The sequence below is a fragment of the Spermophilus citellus genome (assembly GCF_964194105.1).
Source record: "Spermophilus citellus genome assembly, chromosome: X".
NCBI classification, from domain to species: Eukaryota; Metazoa; Chordata; class Mammalia; order Rodentia; family Sciuridae; genus Spermophilus; species Spermophilus citellus.
Window position 1 is genome coordinate 20,252,795 of NC_138190.1, and position 20,445 is coordinate 20,273,239.

The 20,445-nt window shown below is 33.4% G+C and overlaps 1 pseudogene across 1 annotated transcript; it reads left to right on the top strand.

Annotated features, from left to right (window-relative positions):
• Positions 1–14,961: 14,961 nt before the first annotated feature.
• On the top strand, positions 14,962–16,151 carry LOC308639922 (heterogeneous nuclear ribonucleoprotein K-like; annotated as a pseudogene). The gene has a single exon. The product of its transcript is annotated as a heterogeneous nuclear ribonucleoprotein K-like (transcript).
• Positions 16,152–20,445: the final 4,294 nt, after the last annotated feature.

The following is a 20,445-nucleotide window of genomic DNA, read 5'->3' on the forward strand; positions in this document are numbered from 1 at the left end:
TATGTAGCTTAGTAATGATTATGTGAATCAATAAATAGATCTTTTTCATAATCCCATAAAATTTTCTCATGCATATTTACAGTTAACCACACTCCCTCACTGGAAAACTCTTTTTACATCCTACTACAATACATTAATTTACTTGTTTCTTAAACTGCATAAAATGAAATCATTCAAAATATATTTATTGTGTTTGGCTTCTTCACACAACATATTGTTCTTCAGATTCATAATATTATTGTGTACATCATTAGTTCATTATTTTTCTAAGTGTATAAGAGTATAGCTTCATTGTACAAATGTAACTATCTTCTGGATGAACATTTGGATCCTGGGTTTTTGCTATTATGGGTTAAGTGCTATCAACATTCCTATTACAATTATTTTGGTCAACATATATTTAATCTTCTTTTGGATAAATACTGGTGGTTATGCTGAGTCATAGAATGGGTACATGTTTAATTTTGTAAGAAACTGCTAAATTCATTTTCAAAGTAGTTGTAACATTTTATACTCACACTAGAAATGTATGAAAATTCTAGTTGATCCACATTATCTTCAATATTTGATTATCAGGTTTGTGTTGTTTTTTTTAGACTTTCTAGTGTTTGTGTAATAGTACCACAATTCAGTTTTTGTTTGAATTTTCCTGAAGAAAAATTACGTTGAGTTCTTTGACCCATAAGTATTTAGTATTCAATAATTTCCAGATACGTGAGATTTTTCTAGATACATTATTTCATTAATATATAATTTCTTTCCATTGTAGTTGGAGCACATGCTTGCTGAGATTTCAGTCCTTTGAAATTCTGATCTCAGTCAATCTTATGTTCCATATGCTCTTGAATGAAAATGCAATCTAGAGTTTGTGGTTGCGGTTTCTGTATATTCCAATTAAGCCAACTTGATTTTGTTCTATAATCATTACATGTATTTTTCAATTATTTTAGTATATTTGTTCCTTCAGTTATTAAACAATGAATATTAAAATTACAACTACCTTATATTAGACAAAGGTGACAAAAGCATGCAATGGAGAAAGGATAGCATCTTCAACAAATGGTGCTGGGAGAACTGGAAATCCATATTCAACAAAATGAAATTGAATCCCTTTCTCTCACCTTGCACAAAAGTTAACTCAAAATGGATCAAGGATCTAGGAATCAAACCAGAAACTTTGCTTCTAATAGAAGAAAAAGTTGGCCCTAATCTCCACCTCTTGGGCTTGGGCTCCAAATTCCTTAATAGGACACCTATAGCACAAGAGTTAAAATCAAGAATCAACAAATGGGACATAGTCAAACTAAAAAGTTTTTTTTCTCAGCAAGAGAAACAATAAGAGAGGTAAATAGGGAGCCTACATACTGGGAACAAATATTTACCCCTCACACTTCAGATAGAGCTCTAATCTCCAGAGTATACAAAGAATTCAAAAAATTAAACAATAGGAAAACAAATAACCCAATCAACAAATGGGCCAAGGATCTGAACAGACACTTCTCAGAGGAGGACATACAATCAATCAACAAGTACACGAAAAAATGCTCACCATCTTTAGCAATCAGAGAAATGCAAATTAAAACCACTCTAAGATACCATCTCACTCCAGTAAGAATGGCAGCCACTATGAAGTCAAACAATAACTAGTGCTGGCAAGGAAGTGGAGAAAAGGGTACACTTGTACATTGCTGGTGGGACTGCAAATTGGTTCACCCAATTTGGAAAGCAGTATGGAGATTCCTTGGAAAGCTGGGAATGGAACCACCATTTGATCCAGCTATTCCCCTTCTCGGACTATACCCAAAAGACCTAAAAAGAGCATACAACAGAGAAACAGCTACATCAATGTTCATAGCAGCACAATTCACAATAGCTAGACTGTGGAACAAACCCAGATGCCCTTCAATAGATGAATGGATTTAAAAAATGTGGCATTTATACACAATGGAATATTACTCAGCACTAAAAAATAACAAAATCATGGCATTTGCAGGGAAATGGATGGCATTAGAGCAGATCATGCTAAGTGAAGCTAGCCAATCCCTAAAAAACAAATGCAGAATGTCTTCTTTGATATAAGGTGGGCGTCTCAAAACAGAGCAGTGAGGAAGAGCATGAGAAGAAGATTACCATTAAATAGGGATGAGAGGTGTGTGGGAATGGGAGAGAGAAGGGGAACTGCATGGAAGTTGGTAGGAGACCCTCATTGTTATGCAAAATTACATATAAAATGGTGTGAGGGGGAAGAAAAAAGAGAGAGAGAAATGTGTCACAGTAGACTGGGTAGAAAGAGGGGAGGGGAGGGGAGGGGGGATAGGAAGGGCAGCACAACACAATAGACACTAGTATGGCCTTATGTATAAACATGGCTGTATAACCAATGTGTACAATCTGTACACGTGGAAAAATAAGATTCCATACCCCATTTGAATCAAATGTATGATATGTGAAGATCATTGCAATGTTTTGAGCAACTAATAAAATAATTAAAAATAAATAAATAAAAAACAAAACAAAAAAACAATTAATATTAAAATCTTACGTTTCTGGATTTGTCTACTTTTGACTTTCAGTTCTGTCAGTTTTTGCTTCATGTATTTTGAAACCCTTTTACTAGATACATGTCCATATAAGATTACTATGTTTTCTTGATGATTTGTTCCTTTTATCATTATGAAATATTCATCTTTATCTCTAGCAATGGGCTTTGTCTTGAAGTATATATTATCTTATAATATCAGGTTTCATAAGACCAATGTGTTCATGGCATATCATTTTCTAATAGTTATGTCCCTACCTACCAATCTCCTACTTTTTAGGGTAGGTTATCCATTTTGTAAAATTTCATTTTGCATTCTATATTGACATTTATCCATACCTATTTGTGCTATTTTAATAGTAGAGATTATAAAGTACATCTTACATTATTTAAATATTTTACTTTCATGGAAAGTGAAGCCTTTATAACTCCATTTATACCTAGTGCTAGTTTTGTCTTTGTTGTTGTATTTTACTATAACATTGTAATGAAACTCAAAATGGCTTTTTCATACTTTTGATTTAAATCACTGTGGGTTTATTAAAGAAAATTTTAAAAGATAAAACATATGACATTGAGAAGATTTTATATGCATTTGCCCAGGCATTGACTTCCTCTGGCATTTTCATCTCTTTCTTCATATGTGGGTTTTTATGGTATAATTTCCTTTCAAGTTGATGAAATATTTTTCAGCATTTTTTTCTAATGTAGGTATATTTTTTGAGAATGGGTATTATGGCTGCATTTTTGAAGGCATTTCCAGTGCATATAGAATTCTAAGTTAAAAGACGCTTTTTCTTTTAGCAACTTAGTATGACATCTGGCCTCCTGTGATGAGAAATTAGTCATCACTCATATTAACTGTTCTCATGTATGTAATGTGTTGGCTTTCCCCCCCGATCTGATTTAACTTTATTTATGTTTAACTTTTAGAAGATTGACTATGATGTATCTATGCATGTTTTCCTTTATATTATCTTGCTTTAGGTTTTCTGAGCCTCTTGAATTTGTAATATTGTTCACCAAATTTGTAAAATCATGGCCATAATTTTTCAGGTTTTTTCCTGCTTCATTTTATTTTTAAAGTCTCCAAGACTCTAATTACATGTATATTAGACCACTTAATATTATTCTATAGGTCACTAGCCTCTATTTTGGTTTTTCAATATTTCTCCCTGCTTATTTGATTAGATAATTGCTATTGATGTATCTCCAAGTTCACTGAAGCCTTTCTGTCCTTTCCCAGTCTCCTATTAAGCCCAACCACTGAATTTTTTCTTTCAGACATTGGACTTTATTTATATTTGTAGGCTTTCTATTTGGTTCTTTAAAAAATAACTTCCATCTTTCTCCTGACATTCTCCTTTGTGACATTCATTATGGTAACAGTTTTTTTTTTAAGTCTTTAAATATATTTCTAAAAGCTGATCTCAAATCTTTGGTAATTTCATTGTCTTGGTCATTTCAGAGTGATTTCTACTCTTAAGTATGGATCATATTTGGCTGTTTAATGTCTAGCAACTTTTGTTTATTTAATTGACATTTTGAGTTATATGTTGAAGACATTCTCCATTCTGCTTTCATCACCTGAATGATACTGATTTTGTTATAGCAGGCAGTTAGTTACCTGGCTACACTCAAACTATCTTCCCTGAAAGAAGCAGCAGCTGAAATTTCCTGGAGTCCTTCTTGTATGTACATGCACAGTCTGGAGGTCAGGCAAATATTTTAATGCATTCTCTCTGCATATTTTTGAGTGCCCCACTCTTTGACTCTGTTTTCTGGGAATTCTTTCCTCAATTTTCAGCCACTCAAGAAGGCTAAAAGTGTTTTTCTCATTCTTACTCCTCAAGTGATTAATAGTGAGACTTTCCTGAGGTCTAACTATTCTGCACTGTGAGAACTAAGAAGTGCCCTAAGGATAAAGGGTGTTTAATTGCTCATGAAGTGAGATTATTTTATTTCAGGACATATTATTTTATGCTTCTGCCTGCTTTATGCTTTCCTCATGAGCCTCAAAAAGGGAATTCACAACGTCAATGAAAAAACTACTTATACAGAGGTGGTGAGATTAGAGTCTATTAACATATGTACTTATCAAATAAAGTTGGTAATAGTTTCCACAACATTAAAAAATTATATTTGAATATGAAAATTCAAAGTGTGAAATGTCTGTGAAAGTAACTTGGAAGCTATCATTATAGGTCAAATTTTAGGTTAGAAAAAATAAAATTTATATTCTGTTATACTATTTATTTATTTATTTTAATATTTTTTAGTTGTTAATGGATGTTTATTTTTATTTATTTATATGTGGTGCTGAGAATTGAACCCAGTGCCCCACACATGCTAGACAAGCACTCTACCACTGAGCCACCACCCCAGCCCTTCTATTTATTTTTAATGATAGAAATTATTATGTCCATAAAATTACTACCTGCAATTATGCTTTGCATGGTTAAATGGATTTACATTTAGTGGTACTGATTTAACTATTAAATTATTAAAAGAGATTGATAAATTTTATCATTTCTTTGAACTGTTTCTACTGAATATAAATTGTACACAATCTTTAAAAAATCATCTTAGTTGCCTGCTGTGACTGAACAAAGACATAAATAACATTTCTTCAAATACATGACTTATATTTAATTCAAATTCATAAGTACAGTTTGGAAATTGAGGGCTACTATGGGGTTCTTACTCTGCTTATCATTACTATGGGATTTTAAGAAATATATTTGTTCCTTCAACTGATATGGATGAAAGGAGAAGCAAATTTGTTCTTTATTTATTTGTTGTATCTCTGAGAGGCATATGAAAATTTCCCATGGAATATGACCTCAGAACTTTTAATTTTCGTTATTTTTTCTAATAGATCACGTGACAAATCATGGCTAATAGTTTTAAAAAATTGGCAAGATCCAATTTGTAGCTCAAAAGTAGTTGTATTAAGTCAGATCATCATTTGCCAAATGCAGTTATTGGAGGTATTTGCCTTTGCAAATACTCTGCATTAGTCAGCAGATGGCATGCGTTGTACATTAACTGTTCCACCCTGTTATCACATAAACTTTAGAACAAAAAAGCATCTGTTTTTCTCAAAAAGACACATTATCCCCTCATTTGCAGTTTAGTGTTAATTTGTGAACTATTTAGTGATAATCAAAGAAGGTGATACTTTATTTTCATTTAGTTTGTAGAGCAGATTTAATCAAGTATAAGATGGGGGTAAAATGTATTTAGTAATTCCTTAGCAAGTTTCAGCATCTTCAAGAAACCTTCTTGAGCAACTGTTTTCCTGCTTTGGCAAGAGGCTTAAACAGGAGGACAGAAGTCTTTTGGATGCAGTTTCTGATTCTCTTCCCTGAGTTTCAGGAGTGTAAAACTCATTTCCTCCTGGGTATGGGTTAATGCATCAATTAAAAATCTAACAAATCAACAAACAAGAACAACTACATGTAATTATAAATCAACTATTTAAGATAATGCTGTGATAGCCTATTTGGAAAATCTCTCCATGTATAAACACATGCAAGCATTCACAGGCTTCCCTGTGAGTGGTTTCAGCATAGAATTTGGCTGTTGATGCTCTAACATGATGCATAACCTAGCATATTTCATGTCAAACTGATATCCATCTGTCAGCCTGGCCTGATGCCTATTCCCAAGGCATTAGGTCACTCTACAGGGCCTGAGTTGTATCTGTTTAAGTTATCTTCAGGGAGCTAAGTTACACAATATATAAAGTAGTGAACACATACAGAAACAGAAAAAGATACACAAACTGCATATACCTCATCGGTCAAAATGGAGAGATTAGATAGACATTTGTCTTCCTTCATACCAGACTGTCTGTGTGTTAAACATGGAATGTCTTTCTTATGCTGAGACTGGTGCCCTTTTAACTGTGTTCTAGGAGCAATTATATTTGGAAGAAGCAGAATGACTTTGTAGATTATGTTATTATATTAATACCCTCAATTACTAAGCATAGCAATTATGTAGTCATTCAAAGGCAAAATACATATGTCTTAAGATTTTTGCTCTAAGATTTGCTTGTTAATGAAGAAATAATTGAAATATATTCCCCTGAATAGCAAATATACAGATAGATAACTTATTTAGTGCTTACCAGTTTAGATCTGTTTCATATGAAACAATGTTTCCATTTTTCAAAGAGTAAAATAATTCAAGTTAAAAATGCTACTTTGGTGTTTGATTTATTCAATATCTCTGTTTTAAGTTGTAGGAGATCAGGAACATTGATGAAAAATGTTCCTCTTTCAACAAAATTATTTTAGCAGTAGAAAATGATGAGCCAAGAAGAAAATGTGTCCTGGTTTTACTGTGTAGGTGGGAGCTGGTTATGGATATGTGAGTTCTGTGTGGACTGCCATTTTAGCTGCTGGCTTCCAAAGATGCTAAAGTAGCACAGTGGTGGCTGTCATTGATGAATGGTTGCATTTTGCTGTCCGTTTTTTCCCCCCATAGTCTGGGCTGCTGAGAACATTTCACTGGAATGGGTAATCCACTTTAATCTATTTCTTAGAGAAAACTGAAGAATGTACATATTTGTTGGTAGAGAGATCTGTATGAACCTGGTAGAACTTGCTGTTTTGTGCATCTAATACATGTAATCTGTTTTATATAATGAGCTCTCTGTACTTATGCTCTAAGTCTTCCTTTCTCAATTGGCCTGCATTCAAAGTTTCTTCTGGTCTAAGGCAGCACTAATTCAACAACTTCGGCAGAAAATTACGTTCCTGTTTTGAAGGAATTTGTCCTATCCATGTACTTGGAGGTTATTAACTGCTTCAGAAAAACCTGTGTTCATTGGCAAGTAAACTGACACAGTTTAAAGAAAAAAACGTCACTGATTTCCTCTCCCAGTGACAGGAAATGGATGCCATGAGTACTGAGAGTGTGCTTCACTGTAATGACAAGAGATATAAAAATCAAATTGTCACTCCTGCCTGGTAGATGTAGGTGACCTGCGGCCACAGGCAGGTCATTATACCTGTAGGTGCCAGATACTCCAGGATTTGGCATCAAGCCTGCCTTATGTTCAAAAGCCAGCTGGTTTGGCATTAGGAAAAACTAGGGAGACTTCAGTTAATTGGGGGTTAAAATATGACTATGTAAAAGATGCATATAAAAGCAGTATGTCTTTTTTATAATATAATTTTGATAAAGAGAATAAACCAATATCAAAGGCATGAAATCACTTCTCATTTCTTATATACTTGCCTGTCCCTAAACCTGCCTTGATAGCCTCCCTGCTCAGCAAATACACTAGGTAGCAGGTAATCATGTCACTCTGTCACCAAATCTCCTTCTCAATGAAATTCAGGTGTCTAAATAGAAAGGAGTGATGGCAGATTTTTCCCTTCTTTCAGCAGAAAGCCAAGGAAATGCTTTCAGAAAGATGAAAACTACACTTTTGTGTCATCACAAATCATCTGTATAACACTTGGTGCACAAATATTGAACCTCTTTGTGTCGGCTGTTTATTGCTAGGGTTAGGACAGGAATACATTTTCTATGTCAATACTTGATTAGGTGAAAAATTCCCTGCAAGTTGAACCAGAGTTACCTGTGAAAAAATGGGTTGTGTTGAAGACAGAACAGGAGGGTTCTTGAAATAATTGAGAAATATCAGTAATTTACAACAAAATGATATTAGTAGACTTGAAATTTATACATTTTTCTAAAAATATTAAATATTTTCAGTTATCATTGAAACGATTTGTCTGTGCAAAATCTGGGTCAAGAAATATCCTTATTAAGAAACAGAAATACTGGGCTGGGGCTGTAGCTCAGTGATAGAGTGCTCACCTAGCACATGCAAGGCACTGGGTTCAATCCTCAGCACCACATAAAAATATATAAATAAAATAAAGTTATTGTGTCCATCTACAACTAAAACAAAAAATATTTAAAGAAACAGAAATATAAATGTTATATAAAATTCGTCATCACTTATTGCCCATTTATGTACCATGCATTTTTATATTCTACCAAAATCATTTCTGGTATTATCACAATCATGCAAGTTCTTCCCATCTCACATATTATTAACCTGAAGGCAGAATCTGACTCATGGTATAGATCCCTAATGCAAATCCAGATACCATTTATCCATGTTTAAGTCAGTTCCCTTCCTCCCCTGCCCCACCCACTTTCTTTCTTTCTACCAGAGATTGAACCCAAGGAGACTTAACCACTGAACCACATCTCCAGCCTATTCTTTTATTTATTTATTTTTTAATTCAGAGACAAGTTCTTGCCATGTTGTTTAGGGACTCATTAAATTGCTGAGGCTGGCTTTGCACTTGCAATCCTGCTGCCTCAGCCTCTGAGCCACTGGGATTACAGGCGTGTGCCACTGTGCCTGACTTAAGTCAATTTTTAACATGCATCCTTTGTTGGTATCCTAAACCTGGTTTATGTATGTTCTATAAAGTTATGATTGAGTTCTCTTTTTAAAATTTTTAAATTATTTTTTATTTATATATGACAGCAGAATGCATTATAATTCTTATTATATAAGAAGAGCACAATTTTTCATATCTCTGGTTGTATACAAAGTATATTCACACCAATTTGTGTCTTTATACATGCACTTTGGATACTAATGTCCTTCACAATTCCACCATCGTTTCTAACCCCATACCCCATTCCTTCCACTCCCTCCCCTCTGCCCTATCTAGAGTTTGTCTATTCCTTCCATGCTCCCTCTCCCACTATGAATCAGCCTCCTTATATCAAAGAAAACATTCGGCATTTGTTTTTTTTTTTTTTTTTTGGGGGGGGAGATTGGCTAACTTCACTTAGCATCATCTTCTCTAACTCCATATGATTGAGTTCTCTACAATGAACATTGTTCCTTAAGTTACTGCCTAAGCTGTTAAAATATCTACTAGTTCATCCATTAGAATGTTGTCACTGGAATGCACCAGTGTTTTTCTTTAAAAGTGCCCAAAACAATATATTGGAATAAGTTTATTCACATATGAATAAAAATACCACATTGCATTCATTATTGTTGCTATTGTTGTTGTTGTTGTTATTATTATTATTATTATTATTTTGGTTCTGGAGATTATTATTATTATTATTATTATTATTATTATTATTATTATTTTGGTTCTGGAGATTAAACCCAGGGCTGCTATATAATAAACAGAGCTACATCCCCAGCCCTTTTTATTTATTTCTTTTAAATTTTGAGACAGAGTCTAGTTGAGTTGCTTCAGCTAACTGAAAACATGTGTTTCTCCTGCCTCAGTCTCCCAAACCACTGAAATTAAAGGCATGCACCACCACACCTGACTGCATTTGGTCTTAAGAAGGTTGGCAGTGGACAGCATTTATGTATGTGTGTGTGCGGTGCTGGGGATTGAACCCAGGGTCTTGTGTATGTGAGAGAAGCACTCTACCAACTGAGCATATTCCCCAGCCCAGGAGAGAACATCTTGATAATCAGGTTAGTAATGGTGGGTGAGAATATGTTAACTATAGAGACTTTGACTGAATATTTTTATTTAAAAAAAGGATAAACACGAGCAAAATTTAATAATTCTTTTCCTTCTCAATCAAGCTTTGTAAAAAATACTGTCTTTAGAATTTCTCAATTACTAATTCATTCCTCACCAAGAGAAATGTAGCTATTATTCTCACTTTTCTTACAAAATAACCAACAAATTATTAAATCCAAATCACTTTTCTATACTAGTTTCCCGTTAAAGTTCTCTCCCAAATTTCTGTGAGACTACTTGTGTTTTTTTTTAATATCTGCCAATTATTTTAATTCCCAATGTGGGTTGGTCTCCCTCTCTCCCCTCCCCCCTCTCCCCTCTCCCCCCTCTCTTCTCTTCTCTTCTCTTCTCCCCGCACCCCCCTCTCTCTTCTTATATACAAGTGTCCCTGAGGTAAGATTCCATCTTGAGACATTGCCTCTTCTCACCCTATGTATACTTTCAGAATAATCATACCCATACACCTGACTTCAACTGGTTCCTAAATGCTGTTGAATTTCTAATGTATACATAAAATCTAGGATTTATTTCTGAATTGCAGATACTTATATTCACTGTCTATTGGCTATGCTTTTTCCAGATGTTCTTCAAATTGCTAAACCCCATACTTAAAATCCTGGTTTAGGCATTGCACTAATGTCCTTCTTTCTCTGTTATTTCTTTACTCTCATGCTATCCAGTTTTAGATTTTGGCTTCAATATCTGTCTTCTTCCGATCCAAATCGTACTTTTAATTATTATTAGTCTTACCTATAATTGGACTATGATAGTATTGTCTATAATTGGAGCATCATGCCTTCTAGTGGTGTAGAAGTTCATGTGCAAATTTCAAGAGTGGGGGGATGGATGGCATATAACACTGAATCCATGCCTGTAAAAATAACTATTTTCCCACATACTCAGTATTATCTAACATTGAATATTGCTTTCATTGTCTCTTAGGGACATGTGATTGACATAATTTTGGTGGGGTCAGGGCAAATACTAGCAGTTAATTAGTTTTAATGTACCAAATATGTGATAGGCAAATATTTAATTCTTTCAATAACCATGAAATTGAAGTTAAAGTCACTGCTTTAGTAATGAAAGAACAGACCCAAAGAAGTTAGTTAAAAGTTAGTTATTTTCTGAAGACAAATAGGATTAGAATTCAGGTATCTGAATTTCAGTGCCCATTCTTTCTACTATAGTATATTCTTTTATATATATATATATATATATATATATATATATATATATATATATATATATATGTAGTTGGACACAATACCTTCATTTTATTTATTTATTTTTATGTGGTGTTAAGGATCAAACCCAGGGCTTCACACATACCAGGTGAGCGCTCTACCACTGAGCCACAACCCCAGCCCTGGAGCATATTCTTACTTAAAGGTTTTGACAATAACAATAATATTAAGCAGCTCTTTTTTCATTAATAGATTTGATAATTTGTACCATTATAAGAGAGGCATAGTCACTAACCTCAAAAAAAGTCTTAATATCCTCAAACAAATGTTAACATCTGTAAATATTGCTTAGAATCGCCTAAAAGTAAGAAGCATGGAGAACTGAACTATAAACTGTGATGTTATCTTTAAGGATATAGGACCCAAGTAAAGCTGTTATCCGAGGACATGTTAGATTCATTCTTGGGAAGGTTAATTATTTTTTCCCACTGTGGATGCATAAGAGTATTACCTAAGATTGGCTATAATTACATGCTGAGTGAAATGGAGATTTAAATACCTTTTAGATTATCAAGTATTCTTAACATTATTGAAGTCATCAGATTTTCTAAATGGATATAAGATGACAATTTGGAGAAAATACAGAAAATAGCATTTTAACATAAGAGTTGAAAAATACTTTAAAACATATTTGTAAACACACTCATTAACTTGCAGTTATTGTGAAGTATTTTGTTTATTAAAACAAAATAGCCAAGCAAATGTTACAATCTGAAATCAAATGAAGAAAGATTTTCTTTATTTTTGTGGCAGATGATTACTTTGTGTGTATCCTAACACTCATAGCAAATTAATGATTAATAGCATCAATTGTTATAGTGAATTGCTCATTTTATGTCTAAAATCAAATAGTTATTGTGAAATAAATTGCAATTTGGTGCAGAGAGAGTATTTCATAGTGCTTTGGGGAGCTGGTATGGCTATTTCTTCAACAAAGATTTAGCATTTCATAAATTGAATTAGAGATACATTTAACCTGCTATGAAGAAAATATGCTCTTGATGGCAGTAGAATTCCTGTCATAGACTTTCCAATACATGGAATTATTTCAATTTTGGCTTTTTATAGTATATACCTCTGCTGTGTGGGCAGCTGAACAACACCTATAAGATTAGTCCCTGTTAGGAGAGCATCTAGATTGAAGCTGCACTTTAAAACAGTAACAATTGATGAACCTCAGTCTTGCGAAGTGCTGTCAGCATGTCTTTATTTTAATGTTGAAAGGGTGACATTCACATTTCCATCTCTGAGTGTACTCACTCCAAGACCACCCTCACACATGGAATTCCTCTAAATAAACTCAAAGCTGGTAATCATCTGACTCATTAGCAAGTGTTTCTTCCTGCCTGAAACTAAGTGGGTGCAATGGAGGATAGATTAATCTTTAGATCCCGTGGAATACACATCTGCTCTCTATGCTTTCTGATTTTTTTATGTCGACAGCATAATTAAAAATTTAAAAATGTATTGCTATGTCACTACAGATAAGCTGGTTAATACATATGAAAAGGAATATAATCATCCAAAATTAATAATCACACTAATGTTTCAATGTTTATGCAGGATTTATGCCATGTATGTAAAGAAAAAAATCTAAGATTTTCTAAGAAGAAACTCATCCAAGTTCCTTAGATTTTTATTTTCTTCCCCGTATAGAATTTTTCCCCTTGCCATTGTGTCATTCCTCACTATTTCATGATACCACCTCAGGCAACACCAGAACCAGTGTTTTACCATTCTTCTGAATCTTTAGGGTGTGTTGTACTTTGTTTTGAGGATTGAATCCAAAGGCACTTTACAACTGAGCTACACCCTCAGACCTTTATTTTTATTTTGACACATGGTCTCACTAAGTTGCCGAAGTGGCCCCTTGAACATGCTATCTTGACTCAACCTCTCAAGACTCTGGGATTTGAGGCATATGCCACTATATCAAGCTGAACCTGTGCTTTTGAAAATATATCACACACTTGGTACTTGTTTAAATATAGCTTTATAACAATCCTATTACCTTTCATTTTTATAAAGTAGAGGATTTACAGAAATTCTCATGTATTTGGCTAAGTCCACAACTAAATTATGACTTCCTGGAAGGTAGGATTTATGTTTTGTTATTCTTATTATCATTGAATTTTACATGGTTCATCCTCAATAAATGTTTGGAAATTGACTTCTATTTTTTTAAATAATTATTTCTTGTTACATATAAATTATACAGAATATTGGGAATCATTGTGGCATATTAATGCATGCATATATTTTGATCACTTTTACACTTCAATATATTCACTTACATTTTTAAAAAATTTTTGTTAGTTATTGATGGACTTTCTTTCATTTACTAGTTTATATGTGATATTGAGAATCAAACCCAGTGCCTCACACATGCTAGGCAAGCACTCTACACTGAGCCACAACCCCAACCCCATGTTCACTTATATTTTTAAATAAATTTTTATAATCTATTTTTAACTGGCACATAAAACAAAGAGTGTACATATTAATGGGGTATATTTCCATAGATATATACAGTGCATAATGTTTAAATCAAGTTAGAGATATTTATCTCCTCAAATATTTATTATATTTTTATGGTGAGAACTTTCAAAAGCATGGGTCCCTATCCTCACTTGTATTTTCTTGAAGTGGACTTCAAGCAAAAGATCAATCAGAAGGGATCAAGAAGACCATTTCATACTGGTTAAGGGAACAATACATCAATAAGACATAACAATCTTAAATATTTATGCCTCAAATAATGGAGCACCTGCATACATCAAACAAACCCTTTACAATTTCAAGAATCAAATAGACCACAACACAATAATACTGGGTGACTTTAACATACCCCTCTCACCACTCAATAGATCTTCCAAACAAAAACTAAATAAAGAAACTACAGAACAAAAAAAAATACAATTAAAAATTTTGACTTAACAGAAATATAAAGAATATTTCATCCATCCATAAGTGAATATACTTTCTTCTCAGTGGCACACAGATCCTTCTCTAAAATAGATTACAGCCTAGGCCACAAATAACTGTTCACAAATACAAAAAAATAGAGATAATCCTTGCATTTTATCAGATCATAATGAAATTACAAATCAGTGATAAAATAAAACATAGAAGGTGTTCTAAACCTGGAGATTAAATAATATACTATTGAATAGCCAATGGATAGCAGAAAAAATCAGAGATGAAATTTAAAAAAATACTTAGAGTTAAATGACAGTAATAACACAACCTATAAAAATCTCTGCAACACTATGAAGGCAGTCCTAAGAGGAAAATTCATGGCATTGAGTGTATTCTATTTTGCTTTCATTCACTGTATTTTGGGGTTTTATTCCCCCAAGAGCTCCTTCCAATATCCTGAAGTGTTTCCACTGTGTTTTCTTCCAATAGTTTCAAAGTTTTAGGCCTTATATTTAAGTCCTCAATCCATTTTGATTTGAGTTTTGTAACTGATGAACTATAGGAGTATAGCTTTGTTCTTTTGTTATGTGGATGTCTAATTATCCCAGTGACATTTATTGAAAACTATCCTGGGTAGCATGTAGTCATCATTACATGGGCTGCCATTTCCTGTCCGATCTGGATTGGTGTATCCATTTAATACAAAAAAAAAAAAATGGAAACTGAACAGCCAGAGGAAAACTTCCCTAACACCAACACCAATGGTGAATTCCGTAAGTGCTCTGCAGAAGATATGAAAGAGGAATAAGCATTTAAAAGATGTAAAATCACTAATGAGATGGTTGAATTACAAATTCTGCTTCAGAGAAAGACTGCTGGGGCAGTGATTGGGAAAGGAGGTATGAATATTAAGGCTCTCTGGTCTGACTACAATGCTGGTGTTTTAGTCCCATACAGCAGTGGCCCTGGGTGCATATTGAGTATCAGTGCTTATATGGAAACAATTGGAGAACTCCTGAAGAAAATTATACCTACCTTGGAAGAGTACCAATACTATAAAGGAAGCTACTTTGACTGTGAGTTGAGACTGTTGTTCATCAGAGTCTGGCAGGAGGAATCACTGGGGTCAAAGCTGCTAAAATCAAAGAACTTTGAGAGAACACTCAGACAATAATCCAGCATTTTTAGGAATGCTGCCCTCATTCCACTGACAGAGTTGTTCTTTGGAGGAAAGCCTGATAGGGTGGTAGAGTGTATAAAGATCATGCTTGATCTTATATCTGAGTCTCCCATCAAAGGCTGTGCATAGCTTTATGATCCCAATTTTTATGATGGAAGGGCTTCCCATGCCTTTAGAAGAGATTATGATGATATAAGCCCTTGTCACAAACCACCACTTCCTCCTCCTGGTTGAGGTGGCTGGGGTGGTAGTAGAGCTCGGAATCTTCTTCCTCCACCATCTAGAGGAGGAGAACTAATGGTCCATGACAGAAGAGGAAGACCTGGAGACCTCTATGATGGCATCGTTGGTTTCAGTGCTTATGAAACTTGGGACTCTGTGATACATAGACTCCATTAGAATGGCAGATGGTTTATGAATCACAGAGTGGCTCTGGATATTATTATTCCTATGCAGGGAATTGTGGCTCATATGGTGATCTTGGTGGACCTATTATTACAACACAACTAACTATTACCAAATATTTGGCTGAATCTATTATTGGCAGAGGGTATCAGCTGATAAAGCAAATCCATCGTGAGTTGGGAACCTTGATCAAAATTGATGAGCCTTTAGAAGGATCCAAAGATCAGATAATCACCATCACATGAACACAGGACCAGATACAGAATACAAAGTATTTGCTGCAAAACAATGTGAAGCAGTATTATGGAAAGTTTTTCTAAAACTAGTGAAGAATTGGGCTAGAGTTATAGCTCAGTGGCAGAGTGCTTGCCTAGCATGTGTGAGACACTGGGTTAGATCCTTACCACCGCCTAAAAAGCCAAACAAATAAAGGCATTCTGTCAATCTACAACTATAAAAAAATTTTTTAAATAGTAAAGAATTGAAGGAGTCCTAAATCTTTTTTTAAAATCTGCTTCTGTTGAAAAAGCCAACATTCCTCTGCTTCATAGGTGTTCTACATTTGAGGTGCAGTGAGATCTTTGCTGTTCTCCAGATATAATGTTTTAGCTCCTTACAAACAGGCTTGGTGGGGGAAGGGCATGCAAAAACTAACGTTGACATTTTGAAATATCAGCGGAATGAGTGAATTTTATTTTTAGCTCATTTTTGGTGGTTTAAAAATATCCTCCCCCCATGTAATTATTGTGAACACCTGGCTTTGTGTTCACTGTAAACATTTCGTGGGATGGGACAGGGAGGAAAGTAACAGTAGTCCACATATCCCTGGCATCTGTTCAGAGAAGTGTGCAGAATGTAATACTATTTTGTAAGAAACATTTTATGATTTTAAAAATAAGTTTAGTGAACCAAAAGAAAACAAGAAATCTATGCTTTCTCTATTGTATTCTTACAGCCTTTGTCAAAAAAATAATCACTTGATTTTGAGGTACATGGGTTTACTTCTAAGTTCTATATTCCATTTAATTTTTCTATATGTCTTTTTTATGTGAACACCATACCACTCTAATTACTACAGCTTTATAGTGAGTTTTGAAGTCAGGTAGAGCAATGCCTTATGCTTTGTTCTTTTTGCCGAAGATGACTTTGCTATTCAGGTTTTTCTGTGGTTCCATATAAATTTTAGAATTGTTTTTCTAGTTCTTTGAAGAATATTATTGGTATTTTTATAGGGATTACATTGAATCTGTAAGTACTATGGGTAGTTTGTTAATTCTAACAATATTGATTCTTCCCATCCATGAATATGAGATATCTTCAACTTTTTGTATACTTTTCAATTTTTGTCTAATTTTCATTGTAGAGATCTATCATCTCTTTGCTTAAATATATTCCTATGTATTTTGTAGATGTTATATAAGTGGGATTGTTTATTTTATTTCTGTTTCAGATAATTTACTATTGGCTTATAGCAACACTCCTGATTGTAAATTGATTTCATATCCTACAACTTGCTGAATTCATTTATTCTGGTATTGTTTTGGGGTATTTTGGGGGTTTTATAAATATAAGATCATGTCATCTGCAAAGAGTGCCAACTTGATTTATTTTCTAATTCTAGTGTGGTCTTTCTCTTGCATGATTGTTCTGGCTAAGCCTTCCTGAGCCATGTTGAGTAAAATTGGTCAAAGTGAGCATCTTTCTCTTTTTCCAGAGCCTAGAAAGCTTTCAAGTTTTCTGCTTGATTATTATAAATGGGCTTTCTTATATTGATATATATTTATTCTATACCTACTTTTTCAGAATTTTTATTACGAAGGGATGCTGAACTTTATTAAATGCCCTTTATGTATCTATTGAGATAACAATATGATTTTGGTCCTTTATTCTGTGGCTATGACACATCACATTTACTGAATTGTCTATATTTAACCATCCCTGAAATGAATCTCATCTGGTGAATAATCATTTTTATATACTATTGGATTTGGCTTGCTAGTATTTTGGAGGGGATTTTTGCATGTATGTTTATCAATAGTATTGGCTTATACCTTTTTTTCTTGTGTACTTACCTGGTTTTGGTATCAGGTTAATTCTGGCCTCCACAGAATGTGTTTGGAATAATTTCTTCCTCTTTTATATTTTTGAATAATTTTAGGAGAATTATAATTAGTTTTAATTAAGTGTTTGGCAGAATTTAGCACTGAATACATCTGGTTTTGGGCTTCCCTTTGATGGGGTGCATTTTATTATTGAGTCAATCTTACACTTATTGGTCTGCTCAAGTTCTGTATATCTTCATGATTCAGTCTTGCTAAGAGGTATGTGTCTAGGGATTTGTCCATTTCTTTTAGGTCATCAAATATATTGGCATATAGTTGTTCATAACATTATCTTTTGTACATGTGTGGTGTGAGTTATAAAGTTTCCCTTTTCATCTCTGATTTATTATGTTCCTTTTTTCTCATTTTCATAGTCTAGATAAGTGTCTCTATTTTATTTGTGTTTTCAAATAAACATGTTTCATTCTCACTTGGTCTTATTTTTAGTTGCTATTTCATTTATTTTCACATTTATTTATTTCCTTCTACTAATTTTGGGCATGGTTTGTTCTTGTTTTTCAAGCCCCTGAGACACAGCTATATGTTAGTTGAGATCTTTCTCCTTTTCTTGATGTGGACATTGATTACTATACACTTGCTTAGTACTGTCTTTGCTGTATCCCACAAGTTTTGGTATTATAGTTTTATTTTATTTTTTAATACATTTTTAAATTTCATTTTTTTTTGTTCTTCTTTGATCCATTAATCTTTCAAACAAAAGTTAACTTCTATGTACTTGTACAGATTCCAAAGTTTTTATTACCAATTTCTAGTTTTATAGCATTGTGGTCAGAAAAGCTACTCAGTATGAGATCAGTTGTTAAAATTTGTTGAGACTCATTTTGTGACCTATCATTATCATCTACCATGTTATCTTGTTGCATGCACTGATGAGAAAAAAAAATGTGTATTTGGTAGCTGTTGGACATGTTCTGTAGGTGTTTGTTAAGTCCATTTGATCTAGGGGAAAATTCATCTCTATTTTTTCTGAATTGACTTTATGTCTGGATGATGTATTCATTGCCAAAAGTGTGGTGATAATTTCCATTGCTACTGATGTTTTGAAAATCATTACTCCATTTATGTCTCCCTTTATATATCTAGATGCTGGGTGTAAATATAGTTAGAATTGTTATCTCCTCTTGCTAAATTCATAAAATGACCTCATTTTTTACAGCTTTTGATTTAAAGTCTATTTCAACTGATATTAGAATGGCTACTCCTGATTTCTTTTGGATTCCATTTGCACGGAATAACATTTTGTATCCCTTCAATTTCATTCTATGTGTGTCCTTAGAGGTGAGGTAAGTTTCTTGTAATCAACATATAGTCATTTTTTTTTCTATTCCATTAACTCACCATTTGTCTTGAAGATTGTAATCCACTTACAGTAAGGTAATTATTGATAGGTAAGGTCTTGTTATAGCCATTATGTAACTTTGTTTCTAGTTTTACTGCAGTTCCTTTCTTTATTCTTTTGTAGTAAAGTTAAATATTTTTGTATTTTTGGACTTTTTTTATTTGTCTATTACAAATTTTTGCTTTCTGGTTATATACCTTACAGAAACAATATTTTGACTATAACAAACTGTATTGGATTGATAATAACTTAACAATTTTAAAGAAAGAAAAGGACAAGAAAAAAATATACTAAAAAGAAGCTTCTCCAGGGCTGGGGTTGTGGCTCGGTGGAGGAGCACTTGCCTGGCATTTGGGTTCAATCCTCAGCACTACATATAAATAAATGAGTAAAATAAAGGTTTATCAAAATCTAAAAATAAAAAAAGAAACGTGTCAATTTGTTTTCCATTTGTCCCTACATTTTGAATTTCTGATTTCCCATTTTACATATTTCTATATTGACTCTCATTAACAAATTAATAAGATTATTTTTTAGTTTTTATAGTAAATATATTATTTATGCCCCACACAATATTAGAGAATTTTGAATTTTTCGGTATAAAATTACTCTTACCAGTAAGTTTTATGCCTTCATATGTTTTCTTTTTAGTCATTCATGTTTCTTTCAGTTCAAAGAAATTCCTTTAACATTTCTTATAGAACAGGTCTGGTAGAGATATATTTCATAATTTTTATTTATCTGGGATTGCTTTTGTACCCCTTTCATTTCTAAGGATAATTTTTCTGGGTACAGTATTCTCAGTTGGTTGATAGTTTCATCCCTCAGGACTATAAAAAACTCATGCCACTCTCTTCTGATCTGTAGGTGTCTGTAGGAGAATTTGAACATCCCCATTTTTTTTTATTTTTTTACTTTTGGCATTGAGAATATTTTCTTTATCTTTTATCTATTAGAACTTGATTTTAAGATATCTTGGGGCAGACTAGTTTGGGGTAAATTTGACTGGTGATATTTGTCTTCCTGTATCTGGATATTTATATCCTCCCCTAGGTTTGAGAAGTTTTCTGTTAGTATTTCTTTGTGTAACTTTCTACCCTCTGGCATTCCCAAGTCTTTTTTAATCCCCAATAGCTTGAACATTTATTCTTT